The 25,052-nt window shown below is 35.2% G+C and overlaps 1 protein-coding gene across 3 annotated transcripts in view; it reads right to left on the bottom strand.

Moving 5' to 3' along the window:
* HOMER1 (homer scaffold protein 1) overlaps nucleotides 1–25,052 on the bottom strand; it is a 154,762-nt gene that overhangs the window by 35,039 nt on the left and 94,671 nt on the right. The window lies entirely within an intron of this gene.

Raw genomic sequence — 25,052 nt, 5'->3', positions numbered from 1 at the left:
AGAGATTTGTCCCATGACAATGTACTTAATACCACTGAATGATACACTTAAAAATGGTTAGGTGGCAAATTCTATGTGTATTTTGCCACAACTAAAAAAAAAAAAAAAAAAAATGGAGCTACACACTATATGATTCCATTTATTGACACTGTGTAAAAGCTAAAACTGCCAGGTGTGGTGGCACACATCTGTAATCCCAGTGACTTGGGAGGCTGAGGCAAGACAATCATAAGTTTGAGGTCAGCCTCAGCAACTCAGCAAGATTCTCAGCAAGAATTAGGAAAAACATTCCATTCATAATAGCCTCAACAAAACAAAACAAAACAAAACAAACTTGGGAATTAATCTAACAAAGGAAGTAAAGGACCTCTCTACAATGAAAACTACAGAACACTAAATAAAAAAAACAGAGAAAGACCTTAGAAGATGGAAAGACCTCTTGTATTCTTGGATAGGCAGAATTAATATCAAAATGGCCATACTATCAAAATTGATATATATGTTCAATGCTATTCTCATCAAAAGTCCAATAACATTCTTCACAGAAATTGAAAAATCAGTCATGAAATTCATCTGTTAAAATAAGGAGACCCAGAACAGTCAAAGCAATTCTCAGTGAGAAAAGCAAAGCAGGAGACAACACAAACCCAGACATTAAATTATACTACAGAGCTATAGTAACAAAAACAGCATGACATTGGTCCCAAAACAGGCAAGAAGACCAATGGTACAGAATAGAAGACACAGAGACAAACCCACACAAATACAGTTACCTCATACTAGATAAAGGTGCCAAAAACATGCACTGGACAAAAGATAGCCTCTTCAACAAATGGTGCTGGGAAAACTAGAAATCCACATATAGTAGAATAAAATTTAACCCCTATCTTTTACCCTGCACAAAACTCAAAGTGAATGAAAGACCTAGAAATTAGATCAGAAATGCTGCACACACTAGAAGAAAATGCTGGCCCAATACTCCAACTGGCTAAGGAAATGACTTCCTTAACAAGATTCCTAAAGTGCAATAAGTAAAATCAATAATCAATAAATGGAATGGCATCAAATTGAAAAGTTTCTTCACAGGAAACAATAAGGAAGGCAAAGAGAGAGCTTACAGAATAGGAGACAATATTTGCCACCTGCACCCTCAGATAGAGCATTAATTTCCAGGATCTATAAAGAATTCAAAAAACTTAACACCAAAAAAATTAATAACCCAATCAATAAATGGGAAAAGGAACTAAATAGAAAAAAATACAAATGGGCAACAAATATATGAAAAAATGTTCAACATCTCTAGCAATTAGAGAAATGCAAATTAAAACTATACTGAGATTTCATCTGACTCCAGGCAGAATGACAATTATCAAGAATACAAGAAAGAATAAATGTTGGCAAGGATGTAGGAGAAAAGGTCTACTCATACACTGTTGGTAGGACAGCAAATTGGTACAACTACTATGGAAAGCAGTATGAAGATTCCTTAAAAAACTAGGAATGGAACCACCATTTGACCCAGCTATCGCACTCCTTGGTTTATATTCAAAGGATTTTAAATCAGTATACTATAGTCACTCAGTCACATTAATGCTGGTAGGAGCTCAATTCACAATAGTTAAGCAATGGAACCAGCCTTAGGTGCCCTTCAACATATGAATGAATAAAGAAATTGTGGCATACGTATACAATGGAGTACTGCTTAGACATAAAGAAGAATGACCTCATGACATTTGCAAGTAAATGGATGAACTGAGAGATTATTATGCTTAGTGAAATAAGCCAGTCTCAAAAAACCAAAGATCAAATGTTTTCACTGATACGTGGAAGCTAACTACAATAAGAGGGGAGAGGTGAAGAATAGATATTCAGTAGATTAGACAAAGGGGAATGAAGGGAAGGGAGGAGGGATAGAAAAAGGAAAAAATGAATCCAAAATAATTTTCCTGTATATTAGACAAATATACCACAGTAAATCCCACCATTATGTGCATCCATAAGAATGGGGTCCTAACTAGAAAAAGATATATTCCATGCTTGTACAATTATACCAGAATAAATTCTACTGCCATGTATAACTAAAAAGAACCAATACAAAAAAATCACAACTCCCAAGAAAAATAATAATTAAATCTAATTAGTAATTAAATCTAAAGAGGTAGAGAGAGAGAGAGAGAAAGACAGAGAGACCCTTAGCAACTTTGTTAGACCCTGTCTCACAATTAAAAAAAAAAAAAAAGGCTGGGGAATATAACTCAGAGGTAATGTTCCCCTGGGTTCAAAACTTAGTACCATAGATAAAGAGTAAAAACTATAGGGACGGAAAATAGATCAGTGGTTGTAAGAAGATGGGAGTAAGGAGAGGAGGTGACCACAAAAGAGCACAAGAGAATTTTTAGGGTGAGAAACTCTTCTTTACCTTGATATTTTGGTGTCTATACCTCTGTAAAATGTGTCAAAACTCCTAAAACCATTCACCAGAAAGGGGTAAACATTACTGTATATAAATCATACTTGAATTTTAAAAGTTACCATATGCCAAAAGAACAAAAAAGCTTTCTAAGCACTGTCAGATGCTCTTTCTGTGGCTATAGGGTCACAAAAAATTAGAACTGGAAAGACTGGAAAGACTGTTCTCTAGGCTGGGCAGAATGGTCTCTAAGCTGCTCCATTCATGTTTGTATTTTTTGGCATGGGAAGAGACTGGGTGGGCAGGAAGTAGAATGGCTGTGCTACATGATAAGAGTCAAAAATAAAAAGGAAGGAGGTGAGCTGCAGACAATTAAAGATGTGATAAGAAATAGATGGAGGAAGCAGGACTAAAGGGGCAGGGACATGCATAAAGGAAGAGGACACAGACAAGACAAAATGAAAAAGTGGTTTGGGTCAGTACCAGATTGAAGTAAAGACGTAGGAACAGAATAGAAAAAGATGAGGGCATCCAGTCATTTTTACTTAATTTTTTTAAAAATGTTGATAGACCTTTATTTTATTCATTGATTTATAGGTGGTACTGAGAATTGAATCCAGTGCCTCACACATGCTAGGCCAAGTGCTCTACTGCAACCCCGGCCCCTGAGGGCATCCATTCTTGATATACCACAACTTATTTACTTCATTTCCATGAACATGCCTTGAGTCCACAATACATTAAGTAATAAGATCTGACCACAGATAAGCTATCTAATGGACTTTCATTAATCTTTTACTTCTTTACAGGCACCCAAAGCATGGCTGACTGCACTTAAATGAGAAAATAAATGTTGAAGAAAATTTTCATGTCAGATACTTTTATGCATAGTACACAAGACTACAATAAACCATAACAATAGAAGACTTAATAATCTTGAAATCAAGTACTACAGGAGTGTTGTTCAATACTGTTTTTATGTTCCTACATTTCCTTTTACTTGATTTCAACATAAATTTATGCTCTTAAGGCTATTTTGCAATATTAATCAAAATTTTATCACTTGGTAAATCTGAGTCTTTCTGAGTACATTTCTTGCTTCCTTTACTTTATGAGCTCCTCTTTGAGTAATCCATCTTTCTGAAGCACAGAGTGAAATACAGTATTTTTGTCAATCTTCCCCATTTATTCTTTTGCTTTTTTTTTTTTTTTTTTTGGTGCTGTGGATTAGACCCGGGGCGCTTAACCACCAAGCCACATTCCCAGCCCTTTTTAATATTTTATTTAGAGACAGGGTTTGGCTGAGTTGCTTAGAGCCTCACTAAAGTTTCTGAGTTTCTGAGGTTGGCTTTGAACTCACTATCCTGCCTCAGCCTCCCGAGATGACACTACTGCACCCAGTTTTTGCAGTTTTTTCTTTGTAGCTTTTCCTATTTCCTTTTACTATCAAGTATATGCTCCTATCAGGAAACTTATACAATATTAACCTAAAATAAGTTCCAAAAGTTATCATGAAAGAAGTTCTACATATGAGCTATCTCAGGTGTGTGGGTTTTTTTCCCCTTCTGTTGCTGGGGATCAAACTCAGGGCTTTGTACATGCGATGCAAGTACTCTACCACTAAACTACATCTCTAGGCCCTTAGACATGTGTTTCATCCTTAAAAACACATATACATGCACATGTGTTAGTATTCTGCACAATAATTTTGAAGAACAATTCCTTTCTTTGATCTTTAACTTCAAGATATTGTATTCCTCCCCATTAGATTGAGATTTAATAGTAATTACTACGTAAGGATTAATTCTGTATCAAAAATTTAAGGTGGCATCTTACATTTGGAGTATTAGTTAAAAAAAAATTGAGATTCCCTGGGGAATAATTTAGTCCCTTCTTCATGATCTCATGTCTGAGTGCTGGTATAAGAGAAAATAATTCTTTATTATTGTGATTGTTCAATTCAGTTTCCCTTCAGAAAAGACCGCTGGTTCCTTCTGATTTCAAATCTACAGGGAGTTCAAAACACTCCAAAAACATCACTGGAAAGGTTCCTTAAACTGGAGTTTTACAATTTTCCTTCATGTAAAGTCAAAGCTCTATGAGAAAGTATTAAATTTCATTAAATTAATTATATGAAAACAAGAATAAAAAGTACTTCAAGAGACTATGTATAAACAAAGTTATGAGTCGAATACATTAGCAATGTACTTATTTACCCTCTGCAGTGAACCCTATATGTGAATGGTCACTTACTGAGACTTAGAAAGCTGCCTCTGTCCCATGCCTCCAGGGCCTAAGACCCATCAGGAGTTTCCAGAATGGTAACCCCTTGCATGTATTTTCTGAGAATGCTAACTATGCAGAACTGAGAGGAATATTCAGACACTTTAAAAAAGGGATTTAAAAAGGGATTGCAATAGACCTTTTTCTCAGTATGATTCTGTTTCAGTAGTGAGGTTAATCCCTAACTGTGAATGCACTTAAAAAACACTGCCTTGTTTCAGGATCTGCCTGTTGGTTGTCTCTTCACTTCCCACCCACCACTGTGAACATGGAAGCAACCAATATAGACATAAACCTACTTGTGTGCAACTTTAGGGACTAGGTGTTTCCACATTAGACTTCAGGATAATTCCACTTAAAACTTATTGATATCTTCAACGATTTAGGGTCTGGATTTTAGTTTCTTAATAAAATTTAAGTTGTTCTTTTAAAGAAATCTTTCTTAAATGAAAGAATAAACTTGTTTATAAACAACAGATATTAAAAGGACTTGAATGAGTAGGGATTCCAGGGCCTGCCTAGCTAGTCCAGGGGAATTTTCTACTAGATGTACTGAGTCCTAACTTGCCTAAATTCTTAACAAGATAGATGTCTTAGTAATTTTAGCAACTCATTAATATACTCATCAGATACCCCTTCCAATCAGATGTTCACATTGTTCTGTTCTCTATACTCCTGTTGGCACCTGCTTCTAAATGCTGCCTCCTCCGACTCTTGCTCTTTTAATTGAAACCTTGATGATTCTCCAAATCTTTTTTTTCATCTCAGATTCCTTTCCTGGAGAGGATCCAAGATGGCAGTCTAGAGGGAGGCTGCGTTCCTTGTCGCTCCGCAATGCCGGATTTAAGCAGAGGATATCTGTTTCTCGGTGAGGCAGTTTTTGCTGCTTATCTATCCCCTGGTGTTTACCCATTTGTCTGCTGTGATGACCTGCAGTCTGCCAGCATATCGATGCCTTTTTTGAGAGCAGATTGCTCACTGTCAGGCGTCTATCATCCGCCATTTGACTGCCTCTCACCTGTCCATCGCCTGCCTTACCCCTATTCATCACCCAACGCTCGAGGTTCACCTCCCGATCATCCGACAGCTGCCAGCAGATTGACCGCAGACCACCAGTGGAGAACCAGCTCCTGCAGCTGCCTGGAAATTCACTGTCACAGTACCTGCAGGTTTGATTACACGTGGCTGCCGCCATTTTGAGACAACAGCCAGGCCCTGTAGAACCCCTGGCTGGACTGATGGAGTCCCGTCTCCAGGATCCCTCAGCCCGACCAATCACTCCCTGCCTCGGGGGCCCTCACATCAACTGACCGCCGCCAGGACCCCCAGACCAACTGACTGCGCCCTATCACTGGGACCCCACACCAACTGATTACACCCGGCCTATAGGATCCCACAACCACACCAAACACACTGGACCTCCAGGACCCCTGCCGGACCAACTGCATCCTGTCTCCAGGACCTCCAGCTGACAACGTCCACCCCTGAGCTGCAGCTCCCCATTTGCCAACACATTTGGAAGCCAGAACAGCCATCTTGGATAATCCTGGAAGCCGTAGCTCCGACCTTCGGGTGGGGCAAATCCCATCCTGCAACACCTGCTGGAGGCTTGAAGCTCATTCTCAGGTACCTCTCATACATCGGGCTACTGAACCCTGGGAGGTTTCATTACAATATGACTATTATACAATAAATTTTCTTTTTTCTCCTTTTTTAAAAAAAATTTTAAGTTTTTATTTCTTTACGTTTCTTGCTTTCTTTCCCTTCTGTTTACCTGTTCCCTCAGAGTCACTTTCTCCCTTATTTACATGATGTTATTGTCCCTATAGGGGCGATTTGGTCTAGGATTGCATAGTGTATGGTTTGGGCACTGCTAATATTGATCTCCCCTTAAAGAAAGGGTTTTGGAAACCTATAGGGCCACTATAAGCCTATAGGGGGAAATCTGCAATACCCCAGATCTGCAGTGCTAGAGGGGAAGATACATGAACAACATGAAAAAACAAGAGAAGAAAATGATCCAAACAAATTTAGATTCTATAGTAATAGAATCCAATGACAGTATGGTAGAAGAAATGTCAGAAAAGGACTTCAGATTATACATGATTAAGATGATTCGTGAAGCAAAGGATGAGATAAGAGAGCAATGCAGGCAATGAATGATAATATCAATAAGCTGAAAGAGCACCTGCAGCAAGCAAAAAAAAAAAACGGAAATCCTTGAAATGAAGGAGACAAGAAACCAAATAAAAAACTCAATGGAAAGCATCACCAACAGTCTAGACCACTTGGAAGACAGAACCTCAGACAATGAAGACAAAATATTTAATCTTGAAAATAAAGTTGCCCAAACAGAAGATGGTAAGAAATCATGAACAGAATCTCCAAGAACTGTGGGATGCCACGAAAAGACCAAATTGAAGAATTATTGGGATTGAGGAAGGCACAGAGATACAAACCAAAGAAATGAACAACCTATTCAATGAAATCATTATCAGAAAATTTCCCAAACCTGAAGAATGAAATGGAAAATCAAATACAAGAGGCTTACAGAACACCAAATGCACAGAATCACAACAGATCCACACCAAGGCACATCATAATGAAAATGCCTAACATTCAAAATGAAGATAGGATTTTGAAGGCCGAGAGAGAAAAGCATCAGGTTACATATATGGGGAGACCAATACAGATAGCAGCCAACTTCTCAACCCAGACTCTAAAAGCTAGAAGGGCCTGGAACAATATATTTCAAGCTCTGAGAGAACATGGTTGCCAACCAAGAATCCTATACCCAGCAAAACTAACCTTCACATTTGAAGATGAAATAAAATCCTTCCATGATAAACAAAAGTTAAAAGAATTTACAAATAGAAAGCCTGCACTACAGAATGTTTTCAACAAAATATTCCATGAGGAGGAAATGAAAAACAACAATGTAGGTCAGCAAAGGGAGGAACTACCTTAGAGAAAAACCACTCAAAGGAGAAACCAAGCCAACGTACAAACCAAAAATAAGCCAAATGACTGGGAATACATATCATTTCTCAATAATAACCCTGGAACACCTTAGAAGATGGAAAGATCTTCCATGTTCTTGGATAGGAAGAATTAATATTGTCAAAATGGCCATACTACCAAAAGTGCTATACAAATTCAATGCAATTCCAATTAAAATCCCAATGACGTACCTTACAGAAATAGAGCAAGCAATTATGAAATTCATCTGAAAGAGTAAGAAACCCAGAATAGCTAAAGCAATCCTTAGCAGGAAAAGTGAAACAGGGGGTATTGCAATACCAGATCATCAACTCTACTACAAAGCAATAGTAACAAAAACGGCATGGTATTGGTACCAAAATAGACAGGTAGATCAATGGTACAGAATAGAGGACACGGACACAAACCCAAATAAATACAATTTTCTCATACTAGACAAAGGGGCCAAAAATATGCAATGGAGAAAAGATAGCCTCTTCAACAAATGATGCTGGGAGAAATGGAAATCCATATGCAACAGAATGAAACTAAACCCATATCTCTCACCATGCACGAAACTAAACTCAAAATGGATTAAGGATCTTGGAATCAGACCAGAGACCCTGCAGATTACAGAAGAAAAAGGAGGTCCAGATCTTCAACATGTTGGCTTAGGACCAGACTTCCTTAACAGGACTCCCATAGCACAAGAAATAAAAGCAAGAATCAATAACTGGGATAGATTCAAACTAAAAAGCTTTCTCTCAGCAAAGGAAACTATCAGCAATGCGAAGAAAGAGCCTACAGAGTGGGAGAATATCTTTGCCAATCATACTTCAGATAGAGCACTAATCTCCAGAATCTATAAAGAACTCAAAAAACTCTACTCCTAGAATACAAATAATCCAGTTGACAAATGGGCTAAAGAAATGAATAGACACTTCACAGAAGAAGATCTACAAGCAATCAACAGACATATGAAAAAATATTCGTCATCTCCAGTAATAAGAGAAATGCAAATCAAAACCACCCTAAGATTCCATCTCACCCAAATTAGAATGGAGATTATCAAGAATACAAGCAACAACAGGTGTTGGCGAGGATGTGGGGAGAAAGATACACTCACACATTGCTGATGGGGCTGCAAATTAGTAAAGCCACTCTGGAAAGCAGTGTGGAGATTCCTTAGAAAACTTGGAATGGAACCACCATTTGACCCAGCTATCTCACTCCTCGGCCTATACCCAAAGGACTTAAAATCAGTATACTACAGAGATACAGCCACATCAATGTTCACAGCTGCTCAATTCACAATAGCCAGACTGTGGAACCAACCTAGATGTCCTTCAATTGATGAATGGATAAAGAAACTGTGGTATATATATACAATGGAATATTATCAGCCATAAAGAATGATAAAATTTTGGCATTTGCAGGCAAATGGATGAAATTGGAGAATATCATGCTAAGTGAGATAAGCCAATCTCAAAAAGCCAAAGGACGAATGATATCGCTAATCAGTGGATGATGACACATAATGGGGGGTGGGAGGGGTTAGTGTTAGGGTCAGAGTTAGGGTTAGGGAGGGGGGCAAGTATGAAGGAAGGAAGGACTGTATAGAGGGAAAAGAGGAGTGGGAGGGGTGGGAGGAAGGGAAAAAATAACAGAATGAATGAAACAACATTACTCTATGTAAATTTATGATTACACAAATGGTATGCCTTTACGCCATGTAGAAACAGAGAAACAACATGTATCGAATTTGTTTACAATAAAAAAAATAAAAAAAATAAAAAAATAATAATAACCCTGAACGTTAATGGCCTAAACTCATCAATCAAAAGACATAAACTGGCAGAATGGATTAAAAAGAAAGACCCAACAATATGCTGCCTGCAAGAGACTCATCTCATAGAAAGAGACATCCACAGACTAACGGTGAAAGGATGGGAAAAAACCTACCACGCACATGGACCCAGTAAAAAAGCGGGGGTTTCCATCCTTATATCAGATAAATGGACTTCAAGCCAAAGTTAGTCAGAAGGGATAAAGAAGGGCATTTCATACTGCTTAAGGGAACCATAAATCAGGAAGACATAATGATAGTAAATATTTATGCCCCAAACAATGGTGCATCCCTGTACATCAACCAAATCCTTCTCAATTTCAAGAATCACATAGACCACAACACAATAATCCTGGGCGACTTTAAAGCACCGCTGTCACCACTAGATAGATCTTCCAAACAAAATCCAACCAAAGAAACCATAGAACTCAATAACACAATCAATAACCTAGACTTAATAGACATATATAGAATATTCCATCCATCAACGAGCGGATACACTTTCTTCTCAGCAGCACATGGAACCTTCTCAAAAATAGACCATATGTTATGCCACAAAGCAGCCCTTAGGAAATGCAAAAAAATAGAGATACTGCCTTGTGTTCTATCAGATCATAATAGACTGAGAGTAGAAATCAATGACAAAGTAAAAAAAGGAAATTACTCCAACACTTGGAGACTAAACAATATGCTATTGAATGAAACATGGATAACAAACAACATCAGGGAGGAGATTAAAAAATTCTTAGCGGTCAATGAGAATGATGATACAACATATCAAAATCTCTGGGACACTATGAAAGCGGTACTAAGAGGAAAATTCATTGCATGGAGCGCATTCCAGAAAAGATGAAAAGTCAACAATTAAATGACCTAACATTACAGCTCAAAGCCCTAGAAAAAGAAGAACAGAATAACAGCAAAAGTAGTAGAAGACAGGAAATAATTAAAATCAGAGCTGAAATCAATGAAATTGAAACAAAAGAAACTATTCAAAAAAATTGACATAACAAAAAGTTGGTTCTTGAGAAAGTAAACAAAATAGAATAAACCCTTAGCCACACTAACAAAGAGAAGGAGAGAGAAGACTCAAATTACTAAAATACATGATGCAAAAGGAAATATCACAACAGACACCACTGAGATACAGAACATAATGAGAAGCTACTTTGAAAATCTGTATTCTAACAAAATAGAAAGTACCGAAGACATTGACAAATTTCTAGAGACATATGCTCCCCCCAAACTGAACCAGGAGGACATACACGATTTAAACAGATCAATATCAAGCAATGAAATAGAAGAAGCCATTAAAAATCTACCATCCAAGAAAAGCCCAGGACCAGACAGATTCTCAGCCGAGTTCTACAAGACCTTCAAAGAAGAACTCATTCCAATACTTCTCAAAGAATTCCAGGAAATAGAAAAGGAGGGTACCCTACCGAACTCATTCTATGAAGCTAATATTACCCTCATACCCAAACCAGGAAAAGACACATCAAGGAAAGAAAATTTTAGACCAATATCCTTGATGAATATAGATGCTAAGATCCTTAACAAAATATTGGCAAACCGTATCCAAAAACATATTAAGAAAATTGTGCACCACGATCAAGTGGGGTTCATTCCTGGAATGCAAGGATGGTTTAACATCCATAAATCAATAAACGTAATCCATCATGTCAATAGACTTAAGGATAAGAATCATATGGTTATTTCAATTGACGCAGAAAAAGCATTTGACAATATACAACACCCCTTCATGCTCAAAACACTAGAAAAAATAGGGATAGTAGGAACATACCTGAATATTGTAAAGGCTATTTATGCTAAGCCCATGGCCAACATCATTCTTAATGGAGAAAAACTGAAACCATCCCCTTTAAAAACGGGAACAAGACAGGGATGTCCTCTTTCACCACTTCTATTCAACATTGTCCTGGAAACTCTAGCCAGAGCAATTAGGCAGACTAAAGAAATTAAAGGGATACGAATAGGAAAAGAGGAACTAAAGCTGTCACTATTTGCGGATGACATGATTCTGTATTTAGAGGATCCAAAAACCTCCTCCAGAAAACTTCTAGACCTCATCAATGAATTCAACAAAATAGCAGGCTATAAAATCAACACGCATAAATCTACAGCATTTTTATACGCAAACGATGAAACAGCTGAAAGGGAAATGAGGAAAACAACTCCATTTGCAATAGCCTCAAAAAAATAAAATACTTGGGTATCAATCTAACCAAAGAGGTAAAAGATCTCTACAATGAAAACTACAAAACACTGAAGAAAGAAATTAAGGAAGACCTTAGAAGATGGAAAGATCTCCCATGTTCTTGGATAGGAAGAATTAATATTGTCAAAATGGCCATACTACCAAAAGTGCTATACAGATTCAATGCAATTCCAATTAAAATCCCAATGATGTACCTCATAGAAATAGAGCAAGCAATCATGAAATTCAACTAGAAGAATAAGAAACCGAGAATAGCTAAAGCAATCCTTAGCAGGAAGAATGAAACAGGGGGTATCGCAATACCAGAACTTCAACTATACTACAAAGCAATAGTAACAAAAACGGCATGGTATTGGCACCAAAATAGACAGGTAGATCAATGGTACAGAATAGAGGACACGGACACAAACCCAAATAAATACAATTTTCTAATATTAGACAAAGGTGCCAAAAATATGCAATGGAGAGAAGATAGCCTCTTCAACAAATGGTGCTGGGAAAACTGGAAATCCATATGCAACAGAAGGAAACTAAACCCCTATCTCTCACCCTGCACAAAACTCAACTCACAATGGATCAAGGACCTTGAAATCAGAACAGAGACCCTGCATCTTATAGAAGAAAAAGTAGGTCCAAATCTTCACCTTGTTGGCTTAGGATCAGACTTCCTTAACAGGACTCCCATAGCACAAGAAATAAAAGCAAGAATCAATAACTGGGATTCAAACTAAATAGCTTTCTCTCAGCAAAGGAAACTATCAGCAATGCGAAGAGAGAGCCTACAGAGTGGGAGAATATCTTTGCCACTCATACTTCAGATAGAGCACTAATTTTCAGAATATATAAAGAACTCAAAAAACTCTACATGAAGAATACAAATAACCCAATCAACAAATGGGCTAAGGAAATGAACGGACACTTCACAGAAGAAGATGTACAACCAATCAACAGATATATGAAAAAATGTTCAACATCTTTAGTAATAAGAGAAATGCAAATCAAAACTACACTGAGATTCCATCTCACCCAAATTAGAATGGCAATTATCAAGAACATAAGCAACAATAGGTGTTTGCAAGGATGTGGGGAAAAAGGTACACTCATACATTGCTGGTGGGACTGCAAATTAGTGCAACCACTCTGGAAAGCAGTGTGGAGATTCCTTAGAAAACTTGGAATGGACCTACCATTTGACCAGCTATCCCACTCCTCGGCCTATACCCAAAGGACTTAAAATCAGCATACTACAGAGATACAGCCATATCAATGTTCATAGCGGCTCAATTCACAATAGCCAGAGTATGGAACCAACCTCGATGCCCTTCAATTGATGAATGGATAAAGAAACTGTGGTATATATATATACAATGGAATATTACTCAGCTATAAAGAATAATAAAATTATGGCATTTGCAGGCAAATGGATGAAATTGGAGAATATCATGTTAAGTGAGATAAGCCAATCTCAAAAATCCAAAAGAGGAATGTTCTCAGTGATAAGCTGATGATGACACTTAATGGGGGGTGGGAGTGGGACAAGAATGGAGGAAGGAGGGACTGTATAGAGGGAAAAGAGAGATGGGAGGGTGGGGGGAAGGAAAAAAATAATGGAATGAATCAAATATCATTACGCTATGTAAATTTATGAATATGCAAATGGTATGCTCTTACTCCATGTACAAATAGAAACAACATGTATCCCATTTGTTTACAATAAAAATAAATTAAAAAAAAAATTCCTTTCCTGCCTGACAATCCATCATCTTTGCACATAGCCTGTCATGTCTGGATTAACATACAATAAAAAGGCTGATGGCCATGGTTAAAGAATAAGATATATGTTTGCTGACAAAGCTTTGAAAGCAGTTCCTGTAGTGAACTGGGAATCTCTTGGTCCTATTCTGGGATGCATGCTGTTTAGAATTGAAATAAAATTTAAGCAGTAAAGCTTTTAATAAACACTGGTTTGGAAAAAAAATCACAGAGATAAAGAAAGGAGTAGTATGTAAAGTAACACTATCAGCAATGTTACTGATAGCATAAAAAGATGATATAGGGTTGAAAAATATGGACATATAGTCAAAAATGAATCAGAAGAGTGGAACTCTGAATATGATAAAATTACAGGAACTCCTTAAAACATTTATCTTACATATATGTGTACTCAAGTAACATATATATCCATATATACATCTGCATATATATATATGTGTGTGTGTGTGTCAAGTTTTTTAGAGCTAGCATAGTTATAGTTTGACAATATTTTTTCTTAGTGGGATGCAAAATAATGACATCTTACAATCAAAGTCATCTTAGATAAAGTACACAATTTGCTTAGCTATTATAAAGAAAGTAAAATATTCACTTTAGAGAAAGTTATAAAATCAAACTCAATTACTTCAAAACAAATTCAAAATGTCTAATGTATGCCTTTGTTAGCCTACAAATATTTAAGTTGTGGAAGAATTTTGATAAATATAAACTTTAAACAAGAACTAGCTGTTCAAACAGTGGTTAAAAGTTGAGGCTTAGGAGTTTGACAACTTGGTTCAAATCAGGACTTCAGCTATTGGCTAGTTATAGTCCTTGGGGAAGTTATTTAACCTTACTAGGTCTCAGTTTCCTCAACTGTAAATTAGAATCAGGAACTACAATCTTCATAGGATAATTTTAAGGAATAAATATAAAACATATTAGATGCTTGAACATTACTACTTTTCCTAAATATAGAAACAATAATTTTCAAAAACAAAAAAAAAAAAAAAAAAAAAAAGAGAGAATTTTCAGTAAGCTAAGAAAAAGCTAAAAAGATTTAACATTTAATATTTTAAAGGCACTCTTTTGATTAGGGGTAAAAATAACTGAATTAGATATAATTTAAATCAAGCCCTCATCAGGTGATTTATGCCATCTTCCTCAGATATATAGATATATTATTTATAACAAGTCTAAACTTTTCCTGTAAACCTCAATAAATTTAGCAAGTTAATGAAAGAGTAAGAAAAAAAAGTAAACAAATGATTCTCAAAAGATGTGTAGTTCTTTCTGATAGTGAAAGGGGAGAAGTTATGAACCTTGAATCTGAAATAGTTTTGTGTACTCATAAAACATTCTGCACTTCAGTGCAATTGCCTGTTTGATTTTAGAGGGCACAACAAAGTCTACCTCCATTCCATTTTGCTAGATGGAAAGATCCATAAGTAGCCCTCAGAAATATCCTGTCTCCCTGCTGAGAAGTGGTTCTCACTGGAGGTAGTTCCATGCTGCACATGTGCTGCTCACATCTGCACACTGCTTGCCTGGCACAGTGACTCCTGTGGTCTTGCCATGTGCCCTACTGTAGTTATGGCTAAGGAAAGGAACAAGGGTGAAGAGCCATTGATGGTCCCAATTTCAATTACTCTTTATATTCTCACTGCTGGCACTTATCAAACTCTAAAACTCCAGAGATTCTCCTTGAAAATTTACAACAGTCTATTCTCTGTAAAGTTGGAGGTGTGAATACTAACTTCATGCTCAAAGATATTTATGAACAGCTCAAATTAGTTTTATAAGTATTTCAAATACTAAAATATGAATCATAGTTAATCTATATCAATGAGTGTAGATAGTTGGAGCCAGATTTAATAAAAGGCAATAAAAAGCTGTTGAGTGGACCTACCGCCTAGTTTGTGAGAAGAAATCTCCACGTCCCCATTCTTTCAACTCTTTCTGCAAGAGTGAGATCAATTAATTTTAAGCCTGTCCTATTTATAAGGTAATAGCATTATAATTATTATAATCTGTTCAAGACAGAAATAAATATTTTCACTTATCTATAATCTGGCTTATTTTTTAAAAGAGGCTAAAATATTTCTGTTTCCTTGCAAAGTAGGTCACATAAAGAAAATTCCCCCTAAAAGTTGTTTGGCACATTTGGTATATAAATAATATATGTCACTCTGGGTACAGGCAGAATTGAAAAGATACTATTAACAGACTTTGCCAAAGCTACAATTGAGAGGACATAAATGGACATTTTATAGTAAAATATGTTTCCCAACATCTTGACATGGAAACTTTCCATCTTTTAGAAACTAGCAGCAATAGTTAACTATTACTAACAGGAATTTGACCACTATTTAGTACTCAGAATCAGAGAAAACTGCATTTCAGTTTAAATTTGAAGAGGAGACCAGAATCAAAGGACATAATATTAAATTACTTAAATGAGTAAATGAATAAAATTTTGTTTCTACTACTGTCTTTTACTTCAAGCATAATCATCACCAACTTTGTTTATGCATATGTTATGTAAATAATATGCACAGGTAAAGGCCATGATCAAAAGCAGTTTGTGAATGACTCTGAGGAACGGCAGATGATGGAGCCCAGAATTAGAAACAGCACAGTCCACTAATGATGGCGTGGTTATTATCAAGAGAGGTTTTTTTGGTTTTATTTCTAAAGCCTTTCCTGATCTGCTTGCATGAAAGCCAAAGACTCTTACATCCCTGAGAACCAACTTTACTGGCTGAGGCGATGCAGTCTGGCTGAACTCCAACTTCAGGTTATTTCACCAGGAGTCACCACTTTAGTTACAGGAAGATGACAGAACTGAAATCTGTCCACAGGAAATCTGCTTTGTTGTTCTTCCAGTGACAGACTTGAGCATATTCATAAGCAAAAATTCAGTTTTCCTTGATATAATTCTTTTTAAAAATATTTTGTTTTAGTTGAGGTGGACATAATACCTTTATTTTTATTTTTATGTGGTACTTAAGCATGTTAGGTGAGCACTCTACAACTGAGCCACAACCCCAGCCCTGATCTAATATTCTTTATTGTAATCTGTGACTTTGAAGAAAATCTGTGGCTTTACATGAGAATGTCACAGATGATATTAGGACCAGTGATTTGTGTCTCAATTATACTGTTTCATTAAAAGCAATTAACTAACACAGACTACTAAACCCAAATGCTATAAAGGATGGGGACTGTCATTCATATAAGAGCAAAAGAGCTTAGGAATTGAATTAGTAATCCTTCTGCCAATGGTTAGGGAAAACATCTGCTTCCCTGTCTTAAGGGCATTCTAAACTGGCTATATGCAGTCATAGATGATGTTGAGAGTGCCACACAAAGATCACTGGAAAGTAGATGACTACTTTTCAACTTGTTTGGAATATGGATTAATAAAAATTAGTATAATTATACTACTCAGAAAGAAAAATGATGAAGTTGGGATCAAATTTCTGTATAAAGTTTTTTTTTTTTTTAATGGAGATGGAGGACTATATGCTTCCCTTAAATTTACATGGAAAGCAAATAATTTGATAACATTTAAATAAATGGAACTACTTCAGGCCCTTCTATTAATATTTGCTAGCCTGTTTTGTACTGATGAATACAGATTTCACCAAAACTAGGATTTTCCTACTAAAATGTGCTTATAGTTTTGATTTATGAACAGCTTTCTGAAAACCATTCAAAAGACTACAAATTCTGAGCTTGCAAAGAGCTTTTATCATCTACACTAATATTGTGTCCACCCAGATTAGCGAACTGTTTATGTAAATGCTTTATTTTATATGCTTATGAAGGTTGATGACTTTTTTCTCATATTTCAGCCACTTAAATTATATTCCTCATTACTTCCGGCTTAATGGAAAAGAAACTAAAACTATAGAAGAAACTGTGTAAATAAAGATCTAGAAGAAGTCTAGTGGCCATTCTGAGTTTCATCAAGAATTATATTAAAATGGCATGACCTGTGTCAATGAACTTTATAAACAACCTAAAAGAATGTAATCTTTTTTTCCTGGGGACTAAACCCAGAGCCTCACACATGCTAGGCAAAAGCTCTGAATTACATTCCTATTTCCTCCCAAAAGTAAATTTTGGTGCTGGTGGGTATACCAGGAATTGAACCCAGGGGCACTTCGCTAGCTCTTTTTTATGAGACAGTCTTCCTATGTTGCTTAGGGCCTTGCTACATTACTAAGGCTGGCTTTGAATTTGTGATCCTCCTGCCTCAGACTCCCAAGCTGGTGGAATTACAAGTGTGCCACCACACTCCACCCAAAATGTCAATCTTTTGAGAGTTGAGTTAGAGTCCGTTTTCAGATACATTTTTGTAAAAGTGAATGAAGAAATTCAAGAAAAACTTATTTTAGATTCTAAAATCTTTGATGACATTACTGAATAACATATTTACAGTGAATATAAAGTGTAGATGATAAAAGCTCTTTGCATACAACATTTAAAAATGTTAAATGATATTCTGAATTTATAAGTCAGAAGTGCCTCTTCAAAAATTTTCAGCAACTGAGAATAATAAGACAAATTCTATAAAATGTGGGCAATTATGTTTTGGCTCATGTTTTACAAGGAAAATAAAGATGTAAAAGAAGCCTAATTCATTTTCTATCTGCATTAAGACTGCATTTTTAATATTTAATATGTAATGCTAGTATTTTGATGGTCACCAAATAGGCTATCAGTTTGTATAATTTCTGAATTCAAGCAATAAATGTCTAAAATACAATGTATAAAATATAATAAATCAACAGTATTTATTATCTTTTATGTGTCCAATATTTTGGAGGAAATGGATGTACAAGGCATTTCTCTTCTATTTAAGGACTTTCTACCCTAAATGCAGAAAAATAAATCTAATATAAAAGGAACAATTATCCAGTTACCTGATTCAACAAATGTTTATTGCACATCTAGTGTGTATCGGGCACTTTATAGGACAACATGATTCAAGAATGAAAAAGCATGGCTTTTCTCAAAAAGTTAACAGTCTAGTGAACTAGAAATATCTTTTTCTTCCTGTTCCCTTAGTCTCAAAGCTAACTAGTGAATAATTTGCTTAATTCTCTTACCCCAGTGTTTTTCTAATCATTCTTCAGAATCTTCCAGGTCACTTGAGGTTACTACTATGACCTCAAAATGAGATACAGAACACCTGAATGCTTCAAGGCCAAAGCAGAAGTCCCTCCCTCTGCTTAGAGTGCTCCACTCTCATTTTATTAGGCTACTTTCTACTCACTGGAAGGATAAGTGACACATGACTCCACAGAGAGCTATTCCTACAGCCTCCACCACCTGCCCTCTTCCCCTCATAGTGACCCCTTCTTTCATGGCATTTAAAAAATAATTTTATAATTGTAATTATAGTTATTTATATAATTATTTTTCTTATTCCTCTACTTAAGTTTAAACACTATAAAAACATACTTTTTTCTTGTTCATTGGTGTATCCACAGTGCCTACTACTCAAATATTTGTCAAGAGAGTGCAAAGGGCAGTATGCGTGCTGAATTACCAAAGGAGAGAGCTTGGCAGGCTCTTTGGAACTGCCAAAGCACCCAATGCATCTCTGCATCATCCATACTGTTTACATGTTCTGCTGCTTCATGAATCTTGTTCATCTTTGTGCTGGCATAACGACATGCTCAATAAATGATTCTGAATAATAAACAAGTATTAAAAGGGACCTATGCATGGATAACTTTAAACAGAGTTTGTCATGCTTGGTTTGACTACTGATAGCTTATGTGTGTGAGCTCATGGTGATTTTTACATTGAAATAACTTGTTAAATGATTTCAATTTCATGTTACTACAGATTTGTATACACACATACATATAACACCTCCCCTACAAAGATAATTGTGCCTTTCAGGTACTCTCAGTTTCTGGATATGTTTCAGAATAACTGGTTTTCAGGAGAACTACTTTTGAACCATCTGAGACTTATAACTATATTTTGCAGAATACCTTGAAACTATGTTGGAAGATTCAACTTAATGCTTCCAAGAAATGACTTGTTATAAGGGCTTTCCCTCCATAGATGCTGTAGGGTTGCTGTACCCTTACATGCAAATCTGAAAACTCTTAGGACAAGTGTTCCAAATGTTTGCTATAAAGGTTTCAGAAAACATATATCTTAGCTCAAAGAATGGTTAGAGATTTCATTCTTAACAATATTACCTTATCACCAGACTAGAGAAAAGTAAGCATATAATGTACAAGGAAATTTTTTACTATGACCTATACTCATGTAAATTATTATATCTAAGATTTCCTAATAATTTTGCTTGCAAATAAACTACTAGTTACATAATAAAGATTACTATGACTACATATTTACACACATAATCGCATACACAAGAAAACTCTTATTAGGGTATTTGTCAGTAGAAGTACAATAATTATAAAATCAACATGACCACGTGCGTTGACTTAACCTAAATGTATGTTCTCAAATGAATCAATACTTATAGAATCAGCACGTATCAGTGAATTTCAACTACATATTGTAAATATTCATAACCTATTTGTGTGCCAAATAATAAATTATCATCTTTTTGATGTTTGGTTTCTATTTGGATACTTAATTTTTTTTTTTTTTTTTTTAGTTGTAGATGGACGCAATACCTTTATTTATTTTTGTGGTGCTGGGGATGGAACCCAGTGCCTCACACATGCAAGGCAAGTGTTTTGACTGAGCTATAATCCCAGCCCTGGACACTTAAAGTTTCTTCAAGATAGATTAGGGAAAGACTGAAGCAGAAAAGCAAAAGATTACAGTTTAATCCCAATTTTTATATCTAAAGATTTCAGAAAACTCCATATGCTTCAAACTCCCTCTGCCTTCAAAAATGACAACTGTATCTGTTCTACTCACAATTCTGAAACAGTAAGATTATTAGAAGTTAAAATTTATAAAAGCACAAGATATATACACATATAAACAAGACATACATAAACCTGACTAGATCTTTATTTAATGAATAGACTTCCATGTAAACTACATAACCTAATCTCTAGTAGTGCTAAAGACAGTGCACATAGCTTAACACTCAGAATTTTAAACTGATACTAGCATATAAATTGACTAACAGGATGACCTGTTCAGGAAGAAAAATAAAGGAACAACAACAAAGATGGTCTTTCCTTTGGCATCACTGAACCTTAGTGAATTAAATTGGAAGGGTATTCTATTCTGTAGTCTTGGGTATATTGCTTCCTTTCTATAAATTAGTCTAGACATTGTACTAAACTATAAGGTGTGACTACAGGTGAGATATCACCTGTGTTAAATGTCTATAATATTTTTTCCAGATAAAGCAGTAGATCATTGAGTGAATGCTTACATCTTTCTTCCCCAAGAACAGCATATCTGATTTCATTTTCCACTGGTTGCTATCATGTCTCAAAGGGAGTAGTAGACAAGAGCAATTTTTTTTTCAATATGCTGGTTATGGTTTTATTTTTGTGCTGGGGACAGAAACCACCCAGGGTCTCATGTACATGTGCTCCAACACTGAACTATCCCCCCACCAGCTCTGTTGGCTATGACTTAATAGTGCTAAAATTCATTCTCAACTGTAGAATATTCATACCTGTAAGTTCAGTTATTAAGCTAGTCTGCTTGAATCTGTAAGTCTAGTTATTGGACAGCATTATAGTTTGATAATTTATCAAACTATACTATCTCTTGTGCTAGTGATCCAATTTTAAATGAATATTGTTAAAAAGTAGTAAAAGATGGATCACACATTTTGAATCCACAATGCCATCTGGAAAAAATTTAAATAATTTTAATTATGTATGCACATAATACACAAGGATACTTTTTCCTAATATTCTATTTAAAGACAGAGATGGCTAATTTGCCTTATGTAATGGGTTATTTTATGTGCTACAGTAACATTACCAGTGTTTAAATGATTATAAAGTCAGTACTAAATCTCATGCTCATTCACAGAAGACCATAAGAAGATATCTTATTTCTTTTTCCAGACTAAAGACAGTATCACATTAGGGTAATCAAGACAAAGGTGCTTTAAATCACATCCCAACCTTCCTCCTTTACTTAACAGATGAAAAGCTGTTGCTCAGAGACATGAAGCCATTTGCCAAGTGACTACTACTACTGGCATAAACAGAAGAATGCAGGTACAATTTTTTTTTGCTTTTGAGATGGAGACATGCTAAGAATGTTTTGTATTTTAGAGACTAATAAAACACATTATAGATTAAGTATTCCTTATCTGAAATGTCTAGGACCAGAAGTATTTCAGATTTTGGAAGATCTGCATATACATTAGATATCTTAGGGAAGTGAACTAAGTCTAAACATGAAATTTACACCTTATATATACAGTCTGAAGGCAATTTTCTATAGCATTTTTAGTTGGTTTGTGTTTTGACTGAAGACAAGTATGGAATTTTTCATTGGTGGCAACATGTTGGAACTTGACAAGTTTTGCATAGTTTTCAAATTTTTGGATCAAGGATGCTCAAACTGAATTCACATTCTTCCTAGGAAATTATTCCCTCTTGAAATAAATCAAGATAAAGTCTATAAATTGTTTCCATAATAAAATGGAAACTGATACAAGAAAGCTTTTCTAAGTTTTAAATACCATAAAAGTAATACTGTTAAAGTCATGACTAATACTGTTATATTTCTTCATTGTTGCTTGAGCTCATGTTCACTAACTTTAACATTTGCTTTCTATATTAGACTGGCTAAAAGAGCACATGTTGTATTAGATGCTATTGTATTATGGGGGCTAAGAACCCCTTATGTATGTTTCATTTTTGGTGTTTAAAGACAAGGTTCAGAATTATGTCTAATAAGCTTTAATTCTATTACTTCTTATACATAAAATTTTATCAATACTTTCATGATTACCTTTAAACTCACTGATTCTTTTAGGATTTTGAAAATATTGTAGTATTCAAACATAAGTGCATTAGAATGGATAAATAATAAATGACCAATTTATATCACTCATAGATGTAGCTCAGTGGTAGAGTGCTTGCCTAGCATGTGCCTGTGTTCAATCCTAGCCCTACCAAAAAAAAGTTGAAGATGTTATAATTTTTTTAGAATGTGAGGCATACAAAAATATAACATTTTGTTTTCAAATGTCTTCTTCATCTCAACATTTACCCTAGAATGATGTCCATTTTATTTTTTTATAGCATACTGAATGAGTTATAAAACAAATACTTAATGATATGGTAAGTTAGAAATTTTAAATTATTTATTTACAAATATCACCTTATACGCTTGAATTCCTAAATTCACTTTGAATTGATTCATCTTTTGATACAGAGTAGGAACAAAATCTGGTAAGTACTTTAAAGCCTGACTCTGAGAGCCCTTATTTGATAATTCATGTGCCCTATACAAGCTTTGACTTGAAAAAATTGGTGGGTTGAATGAACTGAAATAAAGAATAATTACTTTCCAAAATATTTTATGAAACTAAAATCTGTATAAATAAAACCAAATTTTAGACTTAAGAATTTTCTATGCATTAATTTTAATTCACATTAAAATTTCCCCCTTATTTGACAAAATTTTCTATTTGATATTTTTGCTATTTTTATCATATCTCTATTCTTAGAGTAATTATTTTTGTTTGTTTGTTTGTTTGTTTGTGGTGGTGCTAGGAATTGAACCCAGGGCCTTGCGTGTAACTTATTTTTAATAAAAATACAACTGAGATTTCACCTCTATTTAATAAGACACACTTTTACTCAGCTTTTTTTTTTTTAATGCTCTTTTTTTCTTTTCTTTTCATATTTAGTAGTCGATGGACCTTTATTTTATTTATTTGTACATGGTGCTGAGAATCAAAGCCAGTGCCCCACACATGCCAGGCAAATGTTCCACCACTGAGCCACAACCCCAATCCCCACTCAAGATCCCCCTCTACCCTCGCCCCAGTACTGAGGATCGAACCCAGGGCCTCGTGTATGCCATGCAAGCAATCTACCACTGTGCCACATCCCAGGCCTCAAAGTCTAAACTCTGGACATCTCTAATATTGTTTAAACCTTGTTACAAGATTTTCATTTTTCTAAAACATGTATTATTTTGTTGTGTTTTTCATTTTCTATCATTAGAATTTTACCTAAGAGGTATGAACAATTAGATCCCAACTAAATAAAAGGGGAAACCAGACAATTTTAGTTAAGTTTTCTTTAATTATAATTGTATAAAAGTTCTTATTTGAAAAGAATCAATTTAACATTTCATGCAAATTATTCTTCATACAAGGATGTTCACTGATGATTCAAATACAACTTCATTATCTTCAATTTAAAAGTGTTACCCTAATATCCATTCAAAACTACAGAACAGCACTTATAAATTTTAAAATAAACAAAACTGTATGATTATAGAAACTATCAACAAAGAGACAGTCAAGAGCTATTACTTCTAAACTTCTTAAAGGAACATTTAAATTTTGCCTCACAACATCCCTGTGAGGTAGGGAGTTAACTGTTTGTATATGACAACAGATCAAACTGACCAAGATGAGAGTATCAGATTTGATATAGAAAAGTGGCTATATTTATGTCTTAAAAAAAATGACATCTATGAAACAGTTCTAATTAGAAATCCAGGAGAATTAGGTTGTTTATTTTTCACTATCTTCATCAGGGGTAAAAGCTATTTTGATTTTTAACAAATTTTTCTCCATCAAGGATTTTTAAAACTTCTGAAAATTAGTGGAACGAGTATTTTGGCATTTTGCCAAAGGGACAAAACATAAGATGCCATGCCTAGTCTATTGTTTTCTTCCTCTATGTGGAGATGGCTTAAATATTATCTAGACATACTGAGGGATCCAGGCAGGTAAGTCTTCTTTAAAAGTGCTACTTCTTTTGACTCTTCAAAGTTAAAACTGTGATGCCTGGATCTTACTAAACTGTCATGTTTCTTCCATTTTAGCTCCTCTCAGTCAGGGGCTATTCGCATCTTTTCATTTAGAATAAACTTCAGATCCTCTTCTTCCAAGGGAAATGGTGACTCCACTCAGTCTCAAAACTAAAAGTGGTTACAGAAGGCGTTCCCCAAGGAAAATTGGCTGTCTCCACAGTAGGGAAAAAAACTCCAACCTGAAGAATCATTTTGTCCTGACTTTCAGTTAAAAAAAAAAAAAAAAAAAATCAGTAGGTATCAGGATGTAAGGGAATAAAAGGAGTCCAGTTTTCCAAAAAAAAAAAGAAAAAAAAAAATGTTCAAAGTAGAAATTTTATAAAAAAGTGGTAATAGGGGAAAGGGAAAGGAGTCTATTTAGGTATATAATGTTTCTTCTTTATTTCTGTCCAAGATAATTCATTCTCTCTCCAAAGAAAAACAAAACAACAAGACCCAATTGTGATGTCCACTACTAATTTAGAGCATGACATCTAGTAGTTCCTAATAAATAGGTTGTGAGACTTCTAAGATAAAGAACCAGTAAAGATCATTCCTTTCCTTGCCAGGGAGCCAAGAAC

This window comes from Sciurus vulgaris, assembly GCF_902686455.1.
Source record: "Sciurus vulgaris genome assembly, chromosome: 6".
Classification (NCBI taxonomy): domain Eukaryota; kingdom Metazoa; phylum Chordata; class Mammalia; order Rodentia; family Sciuridae; genus Sciurus; species Sciurus vulgaris.
Note: the sequence above shows the minus strand (reverse complement) of the source record. Positions and strands in the feature narration are given on the sequence as shown.